At 37.1% G+C, this 20,455-nt stretch overlaps 1 protein-coding gene across 1 annotated transcript in view; it reads right to left on the bottom strand.

Annotated features, from left to right (window-relative positions):
* LOC143258959 (CD151 antigen) overlaps nucleotides 1-20,455 on the bottom strand; it is a 208,801-nt gene that overhangs the window by 133,898 nt on the left and 54,448 nt on the right. Inside the window, exon 2 of the mRNA XM_076519626.1 lies at nucleotides 4,591-4,683. The gene's annotated coding sequence lies outside the window, so the exon portion shown is untranslated. The remainder of the gene's footprint in view (nucleotides 1-4,590; nucleotides 4,684-20,455) is intronic.

Here is a 20,455-nt window from a genome sequence, read left to right as displayed (position 1 = left end):
CTGGGCCTTCTGTTTAAAATAGTGTTACAGAATGTGAAAGCGAAGGATTTGCTTTCTAATGCGAGCTTAGGAACAACGTTGCACGATTTTTCTACGCGAATTTATCAGAAGAAGATTTGTTTCGAAATTGCACAGACTCGCAAGTGCACGGAATTCAGAACATTTTTTTCGAATTCGCACGAATGCGATCTTATTGAGAGATGTCTTCTCTTTGCAACAAGCTTCAGAAAGTCCATCTGTGACTTTTCCTCGCGGTTTTATTGAACTTTGAACGAGGACTGCGCTACGAGAATTCGAACATATCCAAGGTACTATCTCTATCATTTTTCATTGCTACTTAACTAAAAAGACACTTCTGGAAAATTGCGTTCAAGGACTTGAGAGTACAGACTTCGTTCTTTCAAATGATTACAAGCACAGTATCGTACGATTTTTTACGCGACGTTAGGACAAAGGTACCTGTTATGAAACGTCGTTCAATTGTTACCTATTCTCGAAACAGTAGCACAAATAATATTCGTCCGGATACAAGAGTGTCTAAGCAAGAACATACTATTCTGTATTGTGTGTACTTCGATTGTATCATAATCTCGACTTACGGAACACGGGAACGTGGTACGGAAATGGTGTTCCATGATAGGTACATGCTTGTACTCTAATTTTTACTCGTATTATTATTTTTTATTCATATTAAATAAATATTCCACAATTCATTACGTTTTACCTGGAAACATCAATCTATCGAACAGTAGTATAAACATTCAACAATATCGAAATTTGAGGGAAGGAGTGCAATGAACAACAAATTTGTAAGTTCCAGTTCAATTTAAAGCATTCAATTGTCGCGTTCATCCGGTTCCATAGAAGAGAGGAAGCAAACACCAGCGGGGGGTTTTTCATTTAACGCCATGGTGATAGAGTTTTCAATGTTTCATCCCGGACTCTTGCACCACACGTTATCGAACAATCTCGCTCGAAAAACAGCCGAACGATTATACATATTCGAATGGTCCGCAATCGCCAGAAGAATCATTCTTTCGGGGAGCCGCTTTGCGAAACGCAAAAATGGAAAACGGCCGCCCGCTTTGAACCTCGCGATTGAACTTCCGGCACTGCGAATCGAGATCTACTGGATTTCGTAGTTGAATATGAAGCATACACGGGGCCGCGTATACTGCCGCGCGTAAAAATTCGCAGCACCAAGAGAAACTGAAACAACGGCGGCTTACGCGTATATGCAAGTATACGCAGGGCGCGTGGTTATCTGTCGAACAGCTATGAAACCAATGCGAGCAAATTTTTTTGTGGCCGTTATCATACTTCTGCATTTATTTCGTACCGGGAATATTGTAACAAAAATTATTTCATTTTACTTTTCATCCTCTGTTGCAGCGGTCACGATTCCCGTGGATTCTTTCCCATGCTCTGAGATTTTATTTATGACGTAGGGCATTGTTGTCGTGAGCTCTGTACGGATTTACATTAATTTTCCTACGGGTTTCCACATTGATTCCGACACTTTTAATCCTACGTGCAGATTCGCAAACAAATTTCTCTTAGGAGTGATGTATATTTTGAATATACAGTGCTGCAAATAATTATAGACTCGAAGTAACTTGAATCTATATTTAGTGACGTTTAAACAAAAACTTAACAACACGTCATATCTGTATATTTCTATATTAAAAATAATGAAAAATAGATACATACAAATGTTTAAATTAATAGCTCACAGACAATTATAGATAATACTTAAGAAATAGTTAAGTTTTCGTTTAGATATCTATCTTTGTGAGTTTATGGTTATGCACACCACTGTATAGTGACTAGAATGCGGATCTTTATGTAAAATAAAAATCTTCTCCATCAATTTAACAAAATCAGAGTTGTGTATATATCTGTTCCCTCAATAGTTTCAATTATTTAGAAACAACATGCTTCCAATTTTGTATTTTACTTTATTTCCACTTTTGCATTTCAATTTTTTATTATGCTTCGCATAAATTCATAAAATCCGCAGTCTAATAATGACGTACATTATAATTCTACGTACGTTATAATTATTCGTTGAATCCATATTTTTGAAATATTCGTTCTGCTCGAATTGAATTCCAATTCACGACGGTTGCCATCAGCTTAACGTCTGCGGTTGTAAGACAACTCGCCCTTACAGCTAAGCTATTCAGTTCTAGATATCCTAATTCGCACTTTGTCGATAACCGACGATGTATATTGTGGTGCGTTCAAGGAAAATGAAAAAACATTAAAAAGAGAACTCGTTGGTGGTTGCAAAGGTAATTAGCATTGGTAAAAAGTTATTGCAACGAGTTCGCCGGGCGCTCAATTAAATCGGCAAACCGTCCGCTTTGAAACGAGCTGAAGTTACTATTAAGCCGGCCATGCATACCTTGGGGAGATACAGCGAGTTAAAGGAAAAATGAACTTTTAGCACTTTTGAAAACGTAGAAAGGTACGGTGTTCCCTTTGAAGTTGAACAACTCAGTGAAAAAAATTCGTTCAGCAGCCAACGTGTGTCGATTTTACAAAGAAACGCAGCTGCTTTCAAATGGTACAAACCGAAACTATTCCAAAAATGTTGTTCGCTCCATGTAACGTCGCAAAGTTTCGAAAATAACGTATGCTCATAACACGTGTCTCATGTTATTTGTTACTCTATTTGACTGATCTCTCATTGAAACAAGAAACATATCAAGAAAGTGATTGATATGAATACAAATTATACAATATAATATTTCTCCATAGTTTATTGCTTAATTTCTTCGACGTTAATTTTTACAGTTAACTTTCTTTCCACCTGCTGCATTGAAAAGTTTGTTACTTTTGGAAAGATTGATCATTGATGCATAACTCATTTAAATAATATTCCTTCGGGTGCAAAGGTAGTCATTCTACATTCCGGGATTCAAATTTACAACACATATATGCTAAAAACAATTACGCAAGAAAAACAGTCAACAATTATTCGAATAATTCTATTGGGTTGGCAACTAAGTAATTGCCGATTTCAGTTATATAGATGTCTCTCACTCCCATTTTTATGATATCCGTAAATGTTATATTATAAAATTATTATTATTATTATTATTATTATAAAATTATTATTATTATTATTATTATTATTATTATTATTATTATTATTATTATTATTATTATTATTATTATTATGTTATTTTTTATTATCCGTGAACGTTAGCAACTGGACAAATTGAATGCAGCGGTCAAGGAAAAGCGACCAGAATTCGTCAATCGTAAAGGTGTCATTTTCCACCAGGACAATGCTAGGCCGCACACATCTTTGTCCACTCGGCAACAATTGATGAATATTGGTTGGAAATTGATGTTACACCCACCATATAGTCCTGATCTCGAGCCATCGGATTACCACTTATTTCGATCCCTGGACAACTCCCTTCGTGGTAAAACTTTTAATGACGATGACGCTGTAAAATCTCACTTAACTCAGTTTTTGGCCGAAAAGGATCAGACTTTCTACGAGCATGGAATTTTCAAGTTGTCGGAGAGATGGCAAAAGGTCATCGAACAAAATGGAAAATACATTACAGATTAAACTTCATTCCAAGTAAAAAAAATTTTTTATTTCATTGAACAAATCGGCAATTACTTAGTTGCCAACCCAATAGAATCTCTATCCGAACGACTTGTTCGAATAGGAAATGAAGAATTATTCAAATAAATGGAGTAATTTGTTACGAATAATGAATAATTCTTATCCGAATAAAACATTCGACTCGCGATAGAATTTAATCTCGATATTAGTTCCACCCGAGTTACTGCTTCAAATTCGACTGCTTTCCTCAATTCACCATAGTAAACGGCCGCGCTGTTTCATTGTACCTAGACCGTGCCTAAGCCTGAACGGAGCACAGTAGTTTCGTGCATGATCTATCCAATCGTGGGACCGTGAACGTCGAAGCGGGACCGGGATACGTTGGAGGACCCACAATGGTCAATCTCTCCCTGGGTTTTCCGTTGGTTTCGTTAACCTGTTCCATTTACGAACGCCCCCGGCGAGCAAACGGTCCGTTCATCGAGATGGCGCAATTAAAATTTACAATGACACTCGAGCGGCGGGTCGCGGAAGCAATTAACGGTACAATAATCGGCGGGCTCGCGTGGGAGGGGACGGTGAAAAATTAATTGGGCCATTTTTCATGTTCCACTCGACGCGCGGCCCGCGTACCAAGCAGGAAGCAACTGCGCAGGGAGACAGAGGGACCGGTAAAGAGTGTGTGCGTGTGTGGAAGAGAGAGAGAGAAAGAGAGAGAGAGAGAGAGAGAGAGAGATCGGCAGCGTATGCCAGAGGTTTGTTACCACCACGAGAGGTATCGGGCAATCAAGTTAATGAGGAAAGAGGACCGAACCGATGAGGAGGGTTAAAAAGAGACACGGAGATGCCGGCCAGGGCCTTTCACCTAATGGTTTGAGAAACGTGCTCGTTTGGCCCGCCACAAACCATTTATGGTAACGCGTCTGCTCGCTCGCGTGCCCGGCGATTTTCGTCGACCCCCATGGCCCCTCTTTATGTCGGCACTTGACCTGAACACTTACCCTGCGTCATCGGTGTCCACCTTCTGGTCGAGCCGCGGCACGCATGTCCACTTTAGAATTTTCGGATACACTCGGCTACTGGTCACCGGCCCCCTGAAACAGACACCAGATCGGTTAGGCGTGAATCTCGAATCCAAAATTCTAATTCTCCTTTTCTACAGTAGTTGCAGTTGGACTCTTGCCTGCGAGTGCGAACCGTGACCGTGATTTCTGGATTGCGGATCTTTGTGCAAAATAGAAGTGATCTTTATCAGTTGCAACAAACATGAGTCAGATTTTATTTGCTTCTTTAGTGATTTCAGTGAGTTGACAATGATAATAAATAACCTTAAATTCTTTTAATATAATCTTTGTTTTATATGTATAAATTTCATCCATTCAGTTATATCATTTAATTGAATTTTAATAGAATGTTTAGAATACAAAAGTGTTAATGCTATGATAAATTCTAAACTTTTAGTTTTTTAGTTTCGTTAACAGTAGATTTGCGGTGTACAAAAAACAGCTGTTTTATATTAGTTTATAGAAGTAATAATAAGACATTTATCCTGATTTTTAACAAGTGTTATTGTAACATTTACTATAAGTAACATATAAATTGAATAAATAACTCATATACGTGTCTTTACGATATGAATAATTGTAAATTAAAAAATTAGGGATCCGTCATTTTCCGTAAATCTAGTGTTAAACAAATTACTCAGCTATTGTGAGAATTCTTGATGCTGATTTTCAGCACTTAACATGGTAACAATGTTCCACAATATTCGTGTGCTACAACATGACAACAGATTTATATGTATTTTACACAAATTTACAGTTGCAAAGAGACCTTCAGTAGTCAAGCAATCGCATATAAACGCTTAATTACGTTCGATTCCGGATTACGATTGGCACGCGATAACGAGCAATAAAACAGCAAAATTTCGAAACGCAATATTTCGATCGCAGAGTCGCTGTCGCGGAGCTAAATTGATATGTAAATGTCCGTGGTCCACGGCGCAAAGGTTAATTAACATATCAAGCCGTCTTGCTGCCGACGAGAACGAAATCCACGGTCGAGAGTTATGCTCGACACAGTAACGTTTTTCGTTTTCCTTTCCGAGCGACTGAACGGCTCGTGTCCACTCATCAGCGCGTCCATCTTCCACGCGTGATCGAACACGCTATGCTTTCTAGAACCATTCCCGTGGAAAGGACACCGTCGTTTAACAACCGGTATGCACCTTCGACTCCATTATATTGAACGACAACGACGACAGCGCGGCCAATTTCCGTGAAACGGATAGACGAGCAACTTAGTTGAAAAGTAGTTAAAGCCAAACAATGCTGCGGGGGTGCAGGGGGGGGACGGGATATACGCGAAACTGCTATAGCGATAAACCCCACTGGGAACCATCCGAAAGCGAACCGGATCGTTCATCAATCTCTCCGTGAATTATGAGTGGGTCTCGACACTTCGCTGTCGCACACCGTGCAAGGCCGAATGGAGAACTTCGTGTGCTGTATAATGCTCTACGAAGCCGCAAATGAACCCTGTTCCGCTCGTTCCAGCCATTACGTATGCTACTCTCATTTATCGGTATTTTAAATCCGGCTCGCTTGAATATATTATCGGATTTACATTGAACGAAAATATGAATTATATTTTCTTATGATATGTTGATTTCTAATTCTTATTTTATGTTCGTATTTCACATTTATTTCATTTATTTATCACTTTATTATCGTTCGAACATCTAACGTAATCTAATTTCTTTGCAGAAAATAAAATTTTTCATTAAAATTACGTTTGTGCAAAATTTTCAAGTTCTAGGTCATTTCAAGGTCATAGTATACTACACCAAAGATGTAGCGTCATTTAAGAAAGTCAAGGTGACTTTGACATTTTCACATAACAAACATTTTTCGAGAGATAAGAATATGCGAGCATGTAGCTCATTAAATACTGATAAAATTGTGTCTGAAAGAGTTTTCAATTGCACTAGCGGAAATATCAAAGAAGCGGTGACAAAACCTCTCGCGTACACCCTGTATACGCCTGAGTCTTCGTTGGGGTCTATCATCGATCTGCTGTTTTTTCTATTATTCAAGAGTTACTGTTGACTGGGGAACCACAATCTCGATTCGAAAATCGACTTCTCCTGGTTCCATTTCAAATCGCTGTGGGAGGCAACTTCTTCGCATAGTCGTAACAATATTTTCATTAGTCCCTACAATTTTCCGAACAGTGTTCCGACATGGACGCACCGCCGCAGGGCGTCACGTGGTAATTTAGAAGATCTTAATCGAGCTTCTCTTAGGTATTCGGTGTTTGTCTTCGAATTAACGCTCCCGGAAGTTTCTCGAGGGGTTTGCCTGCCCTAAACACGATTTCTCGCGGCTGGTTCCTCGAGCATGGTTGAACGTGAACGGTGAACGACGACACGCTACAAACGACTCGCGGCCGGAACAGAGCGTAAACTCGGCCGGCGCAGCGTGCAAACGCGATCAGATTTACGAGCGCGGCATTTAACCGCGATAAGCCACGGCCCGCTAATGCGAACCGTCTGCGGGGATTGAGCGTTAAGCACGCCACGTTCTCCTAACTTTTCTATGGGCATTCAGACGACGACGCGTCGTCGAGGACGGAAACGATGGCGGTGACCATGTCGGTGCTATTATTTTCTACGGTGCTCAGCCGAGATCCGACCAAATTCTGCGCGACTACCGAAAACTTAAACCGTCGTTCAATTATCGTAAAACGTGCACGTGGTAATGACTCTGAGTCTCGCCGATGTGAAACACGAGCTGCGAACGGTTTTACTGTCTCGTCGTCAAGAACTTGAAATGGAACTTTGGTTATCCGAATCGAAGGAACGGTGATAGTACGGTGTGTTATGGTGATGAAGCCAGTCCACACTGATTGCTAGACTATGGATTTTTCTGTGGAACGTGAAATGCATCTGTTGCCAGAGACTGGAGTTAGAGACTTCCATCTTTAAATTATTTTAGTGAAGCGAATTTTTTTTTAACTTTCCACGGTTTTAAATTGCAGCTGATTCTTTATTACCATAGATTCTATTTATTACCATAGATTGAATAATTCAAGTGTGAAACAAAGAAGTTACGCGGGAAGTAATTAAAACTCTGATGGCGGGGCTCGGGTTCATTTGGACCCAGAGTACAAATATTGTTATTTGATTCTCTAGTTTCTGAAAATTAATTTAAATTTTTGCACATGTTTAATTAATGACTGAAGGAAAACTAATGTGTCTAGAAAGGAATTCCTTAACGAATATGTTGAAAAGACTGATAAATAAAATGATAAACGACGCAAAGTAAGTTACTATTTTGTTAAAAATTCGTTCGAATATTAAATAGAATTTTGATTGCACGAAAATGTGTCGGAGATAAGAGGATACGGTCAGGATATTACTTCATTTAACCTTATTCTATTACTGCACTTAACATTTAACCTTAAATGAACTAAGCAGAATGATTGATGCTTACGCGTTTCATTGTAGAAATACCAAGATTTTTATCTTGATTTTACTCGATCGTTATTAGTTGCCCTAAGGCATCATTCTTTCTTAACACAAGAGTTTCATAGAACTATGGCCAATTCAATAGCGTGAATAGATTTTCATTACAGTAAATAAATTATGCGAATCACTGAACAGTTTTTGTACTTTTAAAATTTAAATGTAACGCTTTACAACTATTATGACCCTACGATAGTTCTATATAATTTCTGTACAATTTTTGTAGAATTGTTGTATAATTCTAATATTTTTAATACAATAAAGGGTTTAGAACCCACATATGTAAATAAATTCTAAATTACAATGTATGCTTAAATGCAGACATTTATCCATTAATTTATTTGAAATATTCTATTTACAGTAAATAGAAAATAGAAAATCTGCAATCGATCATCTGGAATCACTGTCGACGACTTTAATGTTAATTTACTCTGGATAACTTTCCAGGTATCATTCTTCGATCGAATTTTCAAGATCAATATGTATTGCTAGTTGAGTGATTTAAAGATTACAATCTAAATTACTAATCTTAAATTCATGATCAATGTTCCTTTCAGCTTCGGCTCCATTAATTAAATTATATTATTCGGATCTTGTGGAAAATTGTTGTGCCTGTGATTCGACACTGAACGTGCCCAACGGAAGGTCATCTACGTCGAAATGGAATCAGAGGTGCAGAATAAACGCTAACCAAGGGTTCGCGTAACCGAGTTAATAATTACCACTTTCGATTTTTCGCGACAGATACAAAGAGTTTCTCAGACATTCTTATGATAGAAATGGAAGCGAAGCACGCGAGTCAGGGACTCGGCGACAAGGCGGGCAAGATCAAAGGAAATCGTACAAGTATCTGTAAATATTTTCCTTTCGGACATATTTTTGCCTGAGTGGAGACGCGTTCTGGTCGTTTCAGAAGTGTCGTAATTCGTAATGCCGGTTTCGTGTATGCCATAAGATGAACCGGAGAAATTCATTTCCCAGAAACCGAGTTATGTAGTGTCTAGCCCATAACGAAATGGAAATATTTCTCGGGAAAAGTTATTTTTCAACAGAGTAGCTATTCTCGTTTGCGTACCTTGTCCAAATACAAATTACCGGTGAAAATTCGCCGCTTTTATGACAGAGACAGTGGATTTGTTGGATTTAAAAGCGCATCGCCGCGTCGGTGCATCCGGCTAAATGAAATTCGGAGTGGGCACGCATGTTTTCGTAACAAGTGAAAAATATAGCGAGATCGTAAAATGTATAATGATGCACTTTGCTATGCACTCGCAAAAGAATTCATTTCGTCGAATCCCACTGTGCAATTCGTGTCTCCGATAAACCGAAATGTTTTACAAATTACTACATCTCGTTACACTCGAGCAACACTGCTGTTCGATGGTCAAGTAAATGATTATTTACCATGTCGACACGCGTCACGTACATATAAAATTGAATAGATATCAGAGCGACGCTGTCGTAGACCGATACGATGCAGTAATCGATCAGAGGCGTTTAATAATTTATTGAACGCCACTTGTGCAAACGTCTCGACGTTTCAAGGACTCGCGACTGTGCATATCTGCATGACTCCGCAATGCAAAAGCGGCGAGAAACTAAGTACGGCTCCACCGGGTCAATTCCGGTCGCGTTACAAGCCTCCAGTCTCGTTTTGCAATATTAAGCACGTACCATTCCTCTCCGAAAAGCGCCGCGCGACGCGCCAATAAAATTGAAATCCACGGGGGCGCCAATGAACAGCGCCGTGAAACTTTTATCGTGCCGATAAAGGTATTTTTACTCTCGACGCTGCGATACCGTGTCGACTACCTCTGCAAGTGTCCTCACACCTTGCACATTTAGGTAAGCGACGCACTAATGCCGCGGTAAAAATTCGAATGCGCCTCAAATTGGAACGATAACGAAAATGACAGCCCCTAAATCGTGGCCTTTGTTATCTCTATAGGGTAGATGTACCGGTTGTGTGGTCGAGTTAAGAATTTATCTGAATTTCAACAAAAGTATTCTTAAAGTCATGCACCACGTAAGAAATACGCAAGTTTTAATAGATTATTTAATAACGGTAGTTTTGACATCTAACTTGCAATATGGTAATAAAATGTTTCTTGAATGATTACAGTATGCAAAAATAGTAAAATACGCGTTTTTCATTGTTTCCGGTCACTTGTACGCCAGTTCTGGTCATGTTTAGTACTATTTCTAGCCGTCTCGTGTACTGCATATTACACGTATCATAAATTTGTAACACGGAAGGATATAAGGGATTAAATTGCGGCACATAATTTTAAAATATTTCGCTTTTGTATCTTTTACTTTACAATATTTCTCCTCCACTTGGTCTTAATTAAAAGATTTCTAGACGCTTGATTGCAACTTTTATATCAGATTCATTACACAATCGCGGACTGCAACGTGCCGGTACCACGTTTAGGAATCTGAATGACTCAGACCCGTTCGGATGCGTGCGTCGTATGCCTAATTCGAATCGCAAAGAGCGCGCTGAATCGAATAAACAGTAGATAAAGAGCTCTGAAACTAGAGACGCCTTCACGTTTGTTTCATGTTTTCCAAATATGGCCAGACCGCATTCAAGATGACTTAACCCTTTGCACTCGAAGCCATTTTAACTGTAAATCTAAATTAATTTTTTTGACTTGTGGTATTTCCATTTTACACGACAAAGTGCATTTTGTGCATATGAAATTTAGTCTTGTGACTCGTACAACAGTTAGACTCTTAATAATTTTTTATATCTAAACTTTGATAATATAAAAATTATCTTGGAACGTGATGTAACAATTTTTTAGTGGTGCCTCAGAGTCACCACTCGAGTGCAAAGGGTTAAATAAAGAAATGAGATTATTGAAATTATTAGAAAATGCATCGCGGGCGATACATTATCATTTGACTTTTATTTCATACGATTGACGTAGAATGTTTTGCCTAATGTAAAACGTTATCGGCGAGATATTTTGATGACGTTTGCTGCACGATTCGCCATGCAGCAAGGCATCGCGGGTCTCGGGCCGAGGCGTTTTAGAGCCAAAAGGGAAACAGCATCGAGCAGAGATAAAAGGCAACAGCGCAGTGATTGGAGCTTTTCTCTTGAGAACTCGCCGGAAGCTCGCCGAGCAGATTTTCATCCCTCACTCGTCAACAATATCCAGGGGTTCGTATCAAAGACTACCGAAGCACAAGCATCGGAAGCCTGAAGACGACTCGCTTGGGTCAGTTCCGATCACGTTCCACGCCTACCGTCCCGTTTTGTAATATTATTCGCCCGCAAAAAGCCTCGTGGAATCATCGTAGCAGCCTTGAAATAATGATAAAGGAATTTTCGGATGCGATCAAAATTGGACAAACTCATTTACACACTACGAACGCTTTAGTTGTCCTCTTATGTTATTTTTCTATTATGGTATTGACATTTGAGTGGGTTAGAATCAAAGTGGCGCAAGTCATATCTCTTTATTAACATGTGTATTGTTTACTAACCAAAATTGTTAAGATAATTTATAGTTAAGCTAATTTATAGTAACTTTATAATTTATTTCGCTTGTCTTTTTAACATTTTGGCATGTATGGATAACATTTTAAAACATAACTCAACATTTCCGAAAATGATTCTAACCCACTTATGTAGCAATCGGTGATTCTTTGCTGGTTGCCTTCGTTGTTAGATAATAGATATAATGTCGTACATAATTAATATCATAGTGGAAAGAGGGTTGCAAAAATTAGAAGAACAAAGATGAATTACTTCAACACAATCGTTAATCTAATACACCGATTAGACTGTTAAAGTACATGCAATGTATCAATCATTTTTAACGAAAGAATAGATATATTAATTTAGCCAAAACCTAACAAAATTTCAATCAAAAATAAATCTGAGATAGAACCAAAACGGCAGATACGTTGATGTCGAAAATAAAATGGCTCATGTGCCATTTTCGCGGTCAAATACAAAACGATTGTAAAAGAATAAAAATCGAGAGTAAAGCAGCCCTGGCTTCCGACACTCTGGAAGATAGCGTCAGAAGGAAAATGGTATTTGGGCGGTAACCATGTTTGAAGAGATATTCCTGGATAATGCAGAAGTACCGTAAACAGTGTGGCGGTTTTTGGTTCGCGCCGGAGTCTCTCTTCGAGCACTTACTTTTATCATTTTCGCTGTACAATTGTCAATAAAACGTTACGGAGTTGTGGCTTACACGTTCCCGAGCGGGACGCGGTCGGAGAAAGATAAAAGAAAACAGAGACGCGTTTTCTGTGGCAATCTTCCGAAGCTCGGCCGAGCCAACTTTCATCCGGCAGTCGCGGAGAATATCCGAGCTTTCAATCAGAGACTTCGCGAAGCTCGCAGCTATTTACCCGGCATTGGAAGCACTTCGCACTTCGATGGACCCAGGAATTTTCGCTGTACGTTTTTCTCTCGTCGCTCAGGAGATTCGCGAGATCGTATAGCGTACTTTTTCTGGCCCCTCGATCAGAGCCCGTTCAATGGGAATTTGAATTTCCGCGGCGCAAAGAGGAACCCTCCATTTAAAGTCGCTAAGTCGCCATTCATTAGGAAGCCGACTGCATAATTCACTCCGCTCGGTTCGTCCCCGATTTTCGAATCAGAGATTTTTCCGGCGGGAATGGATTTTATCTGGCAATTCATCTGAATTCCTTTGAAAACTAGGACAAAGATCAAATAATTAAGAAAGTAGATATTTTCTGTAGAAATTAACTGTTGCGATCTCTTTGAGAAGCGTGTAAGTTACTGTAATTAATGTTATTGTACTTTGCACTACGATTTCTTTCACAGTTGTGTTGAACAGCGCTTCTGCGAATTTAATAGATTCCTAGACGGGAAACAAAATTTATATTGATTAAATGTCAACCATTGCTTCAATGTTTAAATATCGATAATAGAAGTGGAGAATTTTATTTTTATATGAACGAAGTACATAATTTGACACGTTGTTATAGTGTAAATGGTTAAACTTTATGTTTGATTTTCTTCATATATTGTTTAAATATAACACTTATATAAAATATATAATTTAATAAAGAATATATCCTTTTTAACTGGTTAGTTTAACAAGTCATAAAGATAGGACAACATTTTATGTTAAAAAAAAAATTAACTGCATAAGAGTTTTGTAAGTCGAATGTTATAGCAGTCTTACATTCTTCTTATACTTTTTAAATGATGTATTTGACCTATTTCTTTTTATTAGAAATGCATACAATTTACTGGCCAATTTTCTTTTTGTAACTGGTCTCGTCAGAAATGTCTTATACGTAACGATTCGCTATATTTCTTTCTATTGTTTTAAGTTGGAACTTGTGATAAAACGGTGCTTAATGATATTCTCAGACAAATACAATGGCGCAACGTGCGTGTACACATGGACAAAGTTGACTCGATTTAATTTTGTTAAAGGACTTCCTTTAAGGACCTCATCGAAATATAATTAAATGAAAGAGAAGTAGAAGAAGGAAGTTGTACAAGTACTGCTTATTTAATCATCTTCAAGCGAAGTTTAATGCAGGCTAAATTAACGAATTTATATATATATATATATATGTCTCTTTTCATTGTTAGATGAATTGATATTATCAGAATGTCTTCAGTGTCCTCCCTAAATTATGAAATCGTATGTTCTAAATCAGGGGTGTCAAACTCGCGGCCCGCGGGCCGCATGCGTCCCGAGATGAACATTTTTTATGTCAAGTATCAGGACGTAAACAATAATTTAACTTTATATATGTTTATTACAATGTACTAGTCAAAATAAAAATATTTGTTTCTATGAACATTGATTTTTTTTGCGGCCCATCTAAAGTTAAGCATTGTTTATTTGGCCCAAGTTAGCTTTTGAGTTTGACACCCCTGTTCTAAATCAATTACTTTGAAGCCATTCGCTCAGAAAGTTGTAATTCTAAAGTAACAGCGTTCGAATGGTTGCACTTCAAAATTCAATGTCTCCCTACGAGTTCGCGATGAATTTCAAAATAATTTGCTTATCTGCGACGAATGCACTTCATTTGTACGCCCTCACGCAATCAAAATAACAAATACAGAATAAGCGTATCAATGATAATGAATATTGTCGAGTCAATCGAATTATTGATTGAACAATGCTTTTCCGGAGAACCAATGCAACAAAACGCGGATTCTGTTACGAAGCCGGGGACTGTCGAAGCAATAAAATTGTTAGCATGCATTCATAAAATTATTTACGCCGGCATGACAGTGCATTTTGAACAATTCTGTACAATCGCGAGGCTCGAATTATTAATTATTCATTTTCGGACGGACACGTTAATTAATATTTTATTTTCGATGGGGAATATGTATACGGTTACAAGAGACGTGAATATTTATAAAATAAAATTATTCCACCGTCGATAAATTAAATTTTGTGAAACCGAGTGTCTTAAAGTAAATTAAAAGTAGTGCCGCTTTTAATTGCCATGGATAGTATATTATTCGTTTTTTTCTGGATGTGTAGCGTACTTTACTTTACTAAATTTAATTGTTGTGCTTAGCACTAGCTATTGTTATTTTTGTTACTGAGTCCTTCGTTCTTTTCATCGCAGGACACTATTATCATAATCTAATTAATTACCATAAGACTTACTATTTCTTATTACTATTCTGAATCTTTTATATCTAGAATAACCTACATATGCACGATTATATATATATATATATATATATATATATATATATATATATATATATATATATATATATATATATAAAATATAATTAAATTATAATAATCTTATTTAAAGAATCATTAATTATAATAATTTTATTTAAAGTCATTAAAATGCTTAGTTCGTAACTAGATTTTACTAGAAATGACTCTTTGAAGAACTTCGTGTTACAAACAATTATAATGACCACAATTATGGTTCCAATTTTTCTTTCAATTCTTATGCAAAACAATTTATTTTCAAACACAACGTTTTATTAAAAATATTACTCAATCGCCAAAAATGCTTTTTTAAATTATTATTAACCAACTTTTTAAGGGATCTTTTTATCTTTTCGCAAAACAATTCATTTTCAAACACAATTCTTTACTAAAACCGATGTTCCAAAGTATTTCTAGAACACAGAATATTAAACCTGGACACACAAATTCACACTCATTTCCAAGCTTAAAATTGTCCAAAGAACATTAGCTCTCAATTTCACAGCGTAGCAATTAACTTTTAAACTCTCTCCTAAAAAGAAAACTGAACGTTGCCACGTGCGGCACAGTTAAAGGTACGAGAGATTTATCATGAAACACCCGGTACAAACGAAACACGGTTAACGGTGTCATTTCTTCGTAGATCACGGCGAAAGAAAAGGAAATTAAACCGTGCCGGCCTCATATATCCCGAAGAAGAACGCGTTCCTGCACGATGTCATTAATTCAAACGGCGCTATCCTATCGCGACGGTGGCGACCGTTAAATTTCCGAAAATTAATTGCGCGATTCCGGATCTATAAACCGGCAATGAAACATAGTTACAACGGGCCGTCTGAAATCATTGATGACAGGCTAATCGATACCGAAACCGTTCGCTCCAACACCAACGACACCGACGCCGTTTAACAAGAGCAATATTGTTCTCTGCATGAACTCGTTAAAAGTTATGATTGGACGTTTATATGGGTGCAGATTTGCGTCGGCCGATTCCGGAACTGAAATCAGAGACACGTTCAGCTGTCGAACATATTTTATTGTCAACGATATGAGCCGTTTATTTTGAAAGTGGCATAAGTCACTTTTTCAAAAAAATCTAGTTAATGGTAACACTAATTACAATTGCACGGTATCTTTTCATTTTTTAAAAATTTGCAATCAATAAGTTGAGAACTATTGAGATTTGTTCGAGAGAAGTTTTGCTAATTAACGATATAACAAACATGTTTATTTTGAAAGTGGCGTAAGTCGCTGTACTCAAGAAATTAATTGCAGGGCTTAGTGTAAAAGAAATAGAAACGTGTGATAAGTGTGTGTGAAGTATTGTTTTGAATTATTTTCAGTATTTTTAAAAAAGTTGTGATCACACTGGACTTATTTTTATAAGTGCGAAAGAATAGTGCAGTTTTGTAAATTATATTATAGTGATATGGCGGCTACCTCCAGACCCGCCAGCAGATGACTATAAAATGTTTTATAAACTAACTTTAGATGAAAAAGATGAATTTCTAACTTTGGATTTGTCACCAAAAAGAGGAAGACCTAGGCGTTATTCACAAATAGAAATGGATCCGTTAAACGCTGGATCTCGTCCTGTTTCTTCAGCAAAATACAAAGACATGATGAACTTGCTTAATTATATACCCCCAATATATCACAGTTATTTTAAAAATTTGAAACAAAACACGATTTCCGAGGACTTAATTACTCCTATTGATGCCGAAAATTGAATTGAACTGATGTATTTTCATATAAATTACTTATACTTATGTTTCAAAATGTACTAATTATTTTTGTATTTCATGAATATTCAAATAAAAAATACTTAAATCAAACCTTTATATTAAATATGTTCATGGTGTAAATTTATGCCACTATATAGAAACCAGTCTATAATTTTATTCATTTTATTTATTTATTTATTTGGTCACTTCAACGGGAAAATCCTTTAAACATAAGACAAAGAAGTGAAATTTTAAAAGAATTAGTAGACTTGGGAAGGTCCAGAGGCGTAACTCTGACTTTTTGATCAGTCCTTGTACAATGGTAGAGCTTCAAATATGTACTGAAAATAATGGTATCTTCTTTAAACATCTTTTCGAGATATTTAACATCAATGCTTTTTCTAGAAATACACACATAGCTGATTATTTTAATGATACCTCTCAATTAAAATTAATACAATTAGTAAACAAATTAATTGTTGTCATAAATACTGTAACCTATTTTATCTTCAATTTCGTTTTCATTTTAAAAAGTATATGAACTCAGTGCTTGTCTCAAGAATATCCAAATATTGAAATACACAAAATCTGAGTAATATGTTCACGCTTCTATACGACATTTGGTTTAATGAAATAACATCACGAATAAAAAAACTGTTAATTTTAATTGAGGCAACTTTAAAATAATCAGCTTCGTGTGGAGAAAAAAAAACATTGTAACGACCGTAGAGAGTGCGTTGGAATTCGGAAACGAAAAAAAATTTTCCAATCGCTGAGTTTTAAAATTATTTGAAAGCGTAAAAAATTCAATAGACACCGTTAACATACTGTGGAAAACTGCACGTGTTCAATTTGCAGAAAAAGTTCCATTGATCGAGAGCTCTGCTGGGTTCTAGATGATGGAAGTTATCATGGTGTTTGAATTTCCCCAGTTTGCTGATCACGATATTTACGAGCTCGTTAAAACCAGTTGCATGATAGACAGTCTCGGAAGCCAGAATTGGACAACGACAATTTATATTGCAAACGTGGTCTCGTTTGAGATCGTTATAGGACTCAGTTTCGATGTATCGAGCAATGAACAACTCTTTTAGACACCGTATACCTAATAACATATCCAATCATCGTATTCAGCCATGTTTACTATTAACACATCCACTGCTTATGCATCATAAATGATTTACGGTCACATTTCATACTGAATAAAACATACGCGAAATAAAACTTGTCTGATCGTCAAAAAGAGTTACAACGGAAAATGACAAGGGATAATAATTGATAGGCTCGAAATTTTGTTTCAACAACAAAAAAACATTTCCGATCTACTAAAATTATTTATACCAAGATTCTATATATATATATATACTTACCTCCTGTTTGCTACAATTAACACTCGAACGGCGGGCCTTTCTGACAAAAGTATAACTGAGTATGCAAAGGATCATTTATTATTTTACTTATCAATTTTTGTCAACGTATTTTTCAAGGTATTCCTTCTAGAGACATTAATGGAACATGTGAAAACTGGAACTGTCAGAATGTTAACAGAAACATGACATCCAAATACCATTTTTTACAGTCTGAGTCCAAATGGACCTTGATCCCGACGTTCGAGAGTTAAGGTAACAAACATATATTCTGCACGATTTTTAATGTTTATCTTGGCAAAGAACGTGCCAATTTTGAGGAGTGTCGCTAAAGTGACCGCGAAAGAAGAGAATTCATTGCGGCGCGATTTTCGCGCGGTCGGCAAAGTCGCAGAGCGGCCTCAGCCAGCGGCGAGCCTAATTAATTCTCAACAAGGATCGTCGCTAATTGTATACTGTTCTCCTTGTCCGCGAGACGCGAAAGGGTCTAATTATTTTTCGCGAGGCGTAATTAACGCTCGCAGCGAGAAAGCGATCGTGTCGGTCTTCCGGATTCCATTAATCAAATTGGAACGGCTGTTTCGAGCGGCTGTTCGGGCGACAACTATTGGCGTTTCGATGAGAAACGCTCCCTCAGAACGATAATACACCGGCGCAGGGACAATCCCTCATCTCTTTAAGCTGTAGTCCCATCAACGGTACCCGTTCTACGCGATGGAGCACACACAACCAACCCAGATGCGAACAATGCACGCTCTATCGAGCTACGGAACAGTCGCGAATATCTCTGATGTCTCGCGATTGCGGATTTATCTGCAGAAGTCTCCAGAATCTTCCACGAGTTCTGATCTGCCGCGTAATCAAGCCGCGAACAGCGACAGAGCATTTATTATATTGATAGTTCGTTGTTTTCTCGATGCGAGGCCTTTTTCTGTGGACATGTTTTACGATACTATTGGGTTGGCAACTAAGTAATTGACGATTTCAGTTATAGATGTCTCTCACTCCCATTTTTATGATATCCGTAAATGTTATATTATAAAATTATTATTATTATTATTATTATTATGTTATTTTTTATTATCCGTGAACGTTAGCAACTGGACAAATTGAATGCAGCGGTCAAGGAAAAGCGACCAGAATTGGTCAATCGTAAAGGTGTCATTTTCCAGCAGGACAATGCTAGGCCGCACACGTCTTTGTCCACTCGGCAAAAATTGATGGATATTGCTTGGGAATTGATGTTACTCCCACCATATAGCCCTGATCTCGCGCCATCGGATTACCACTTATTTCGATCCCTGGACAACTCCCTTCGTGGTAAAACTTTTAATGACGATAACGCTGTAAAATCTCATTTATCTCAGTTTTTGGCCAAAAAGGATCAGACTTTCTACGAGCGTGGAATTTTTAAGTTATCAGAGAGATGGCAGAAGGTCACCGAACAAAATGGAAAATACATTACAGATTGAACTTCGTTCCAAGTAAAAAAAAATTTTTTATTTCATTAAACAAGTCGGCAATTACTTAGTTGCCAACCCAATATTATACACTGTCCTCTTTCGAATTCAGACTTAAGCTTCAAACGATATATCTAAGTAAAAATCTTATGCGAATACGTTTTCTTGATAGCAAATCTTGTTATTATCCGATTTCTCGACTAGACGAAATTCTTTGTTACACATTTTTTGAACTGTACAAAATTCATACGGTACTTGTTCTCTTCACATATCATTCTTCCATGCACCTATTTATTTAGTGGCACTGTAACTTTCGTGTCATGTTTTACAAACGATACAACATTTATTCATATATTGAACTATAGCAACAAAAAATTCTTCTATGTACATAATTTCTCTAACAGGAGAATTTGTTCACACACAAGAGAGTTCTTTTAGAAGCGCAAAATTCTAGTATCATTTATTCTTCTTAGAACACAAGATTCTATCATGCATTCATCTTCTCAAGAACACAAGATTCTATTATTCATTCATCCTCTCAAGAACACACGATTCTATCATGCATGTATTGTTTCATAAATGCACGATTCTTTCATATGTATATCTATTTGATATCAACTATTTAATACTCTCCCGCGCACTCGTCCTTTCAACGAAAGAATACACAGCGGTCAGAATGATATTTTTTACCGAAATTTAGAGATCTACGGGTGTACAGTTTGCTTGATTCAATTGCAGTCACATTAATTTTATTAAACCTTCCGAGCTACAGTGTTATTCTCGTCGTGACATTTCGCTACGATTAATAACGTCGCTTGATATTTAATTTCGCCGATGTATTTCAAAGGTTTTAATTCAGTTCACTTATTGTAATCCTATCTCGAATTCTTCGCCGTTATTAACTCGTATATTATTTTTATCTCTGTGTACTTTACTCCATATCAATTCTCACGATATTTTTCCCTTGATTTAATACCGTCAATAAATGTAACATGCCCGATAAAAGCGTTATTCATATTTCATCCCGTTGCAGCTACAACATTTAATAACTTTTCAAAAATCGGAAAACGACGAAGTTGCAAGTGCAAT

This window comes from Megalopta genalis, chromosome 3 (assembly GCF_051020955.1).
Source record: "Megalopta genalis isolate 19385.01 chromosome 3, iyMegGena1_principal, whole genome shotgun sequence".
Lineage (NCBI taxonomy): Eukaryota > Metazoa > Arthropoda > Insecta > Hymenoptera > Halictidae > Megalopta > Megalopta genalis.
Note: the sequence above shows the minus strand (reverse complement) of the source record. Positions and strands in the feature narration are given on the sequence as shown.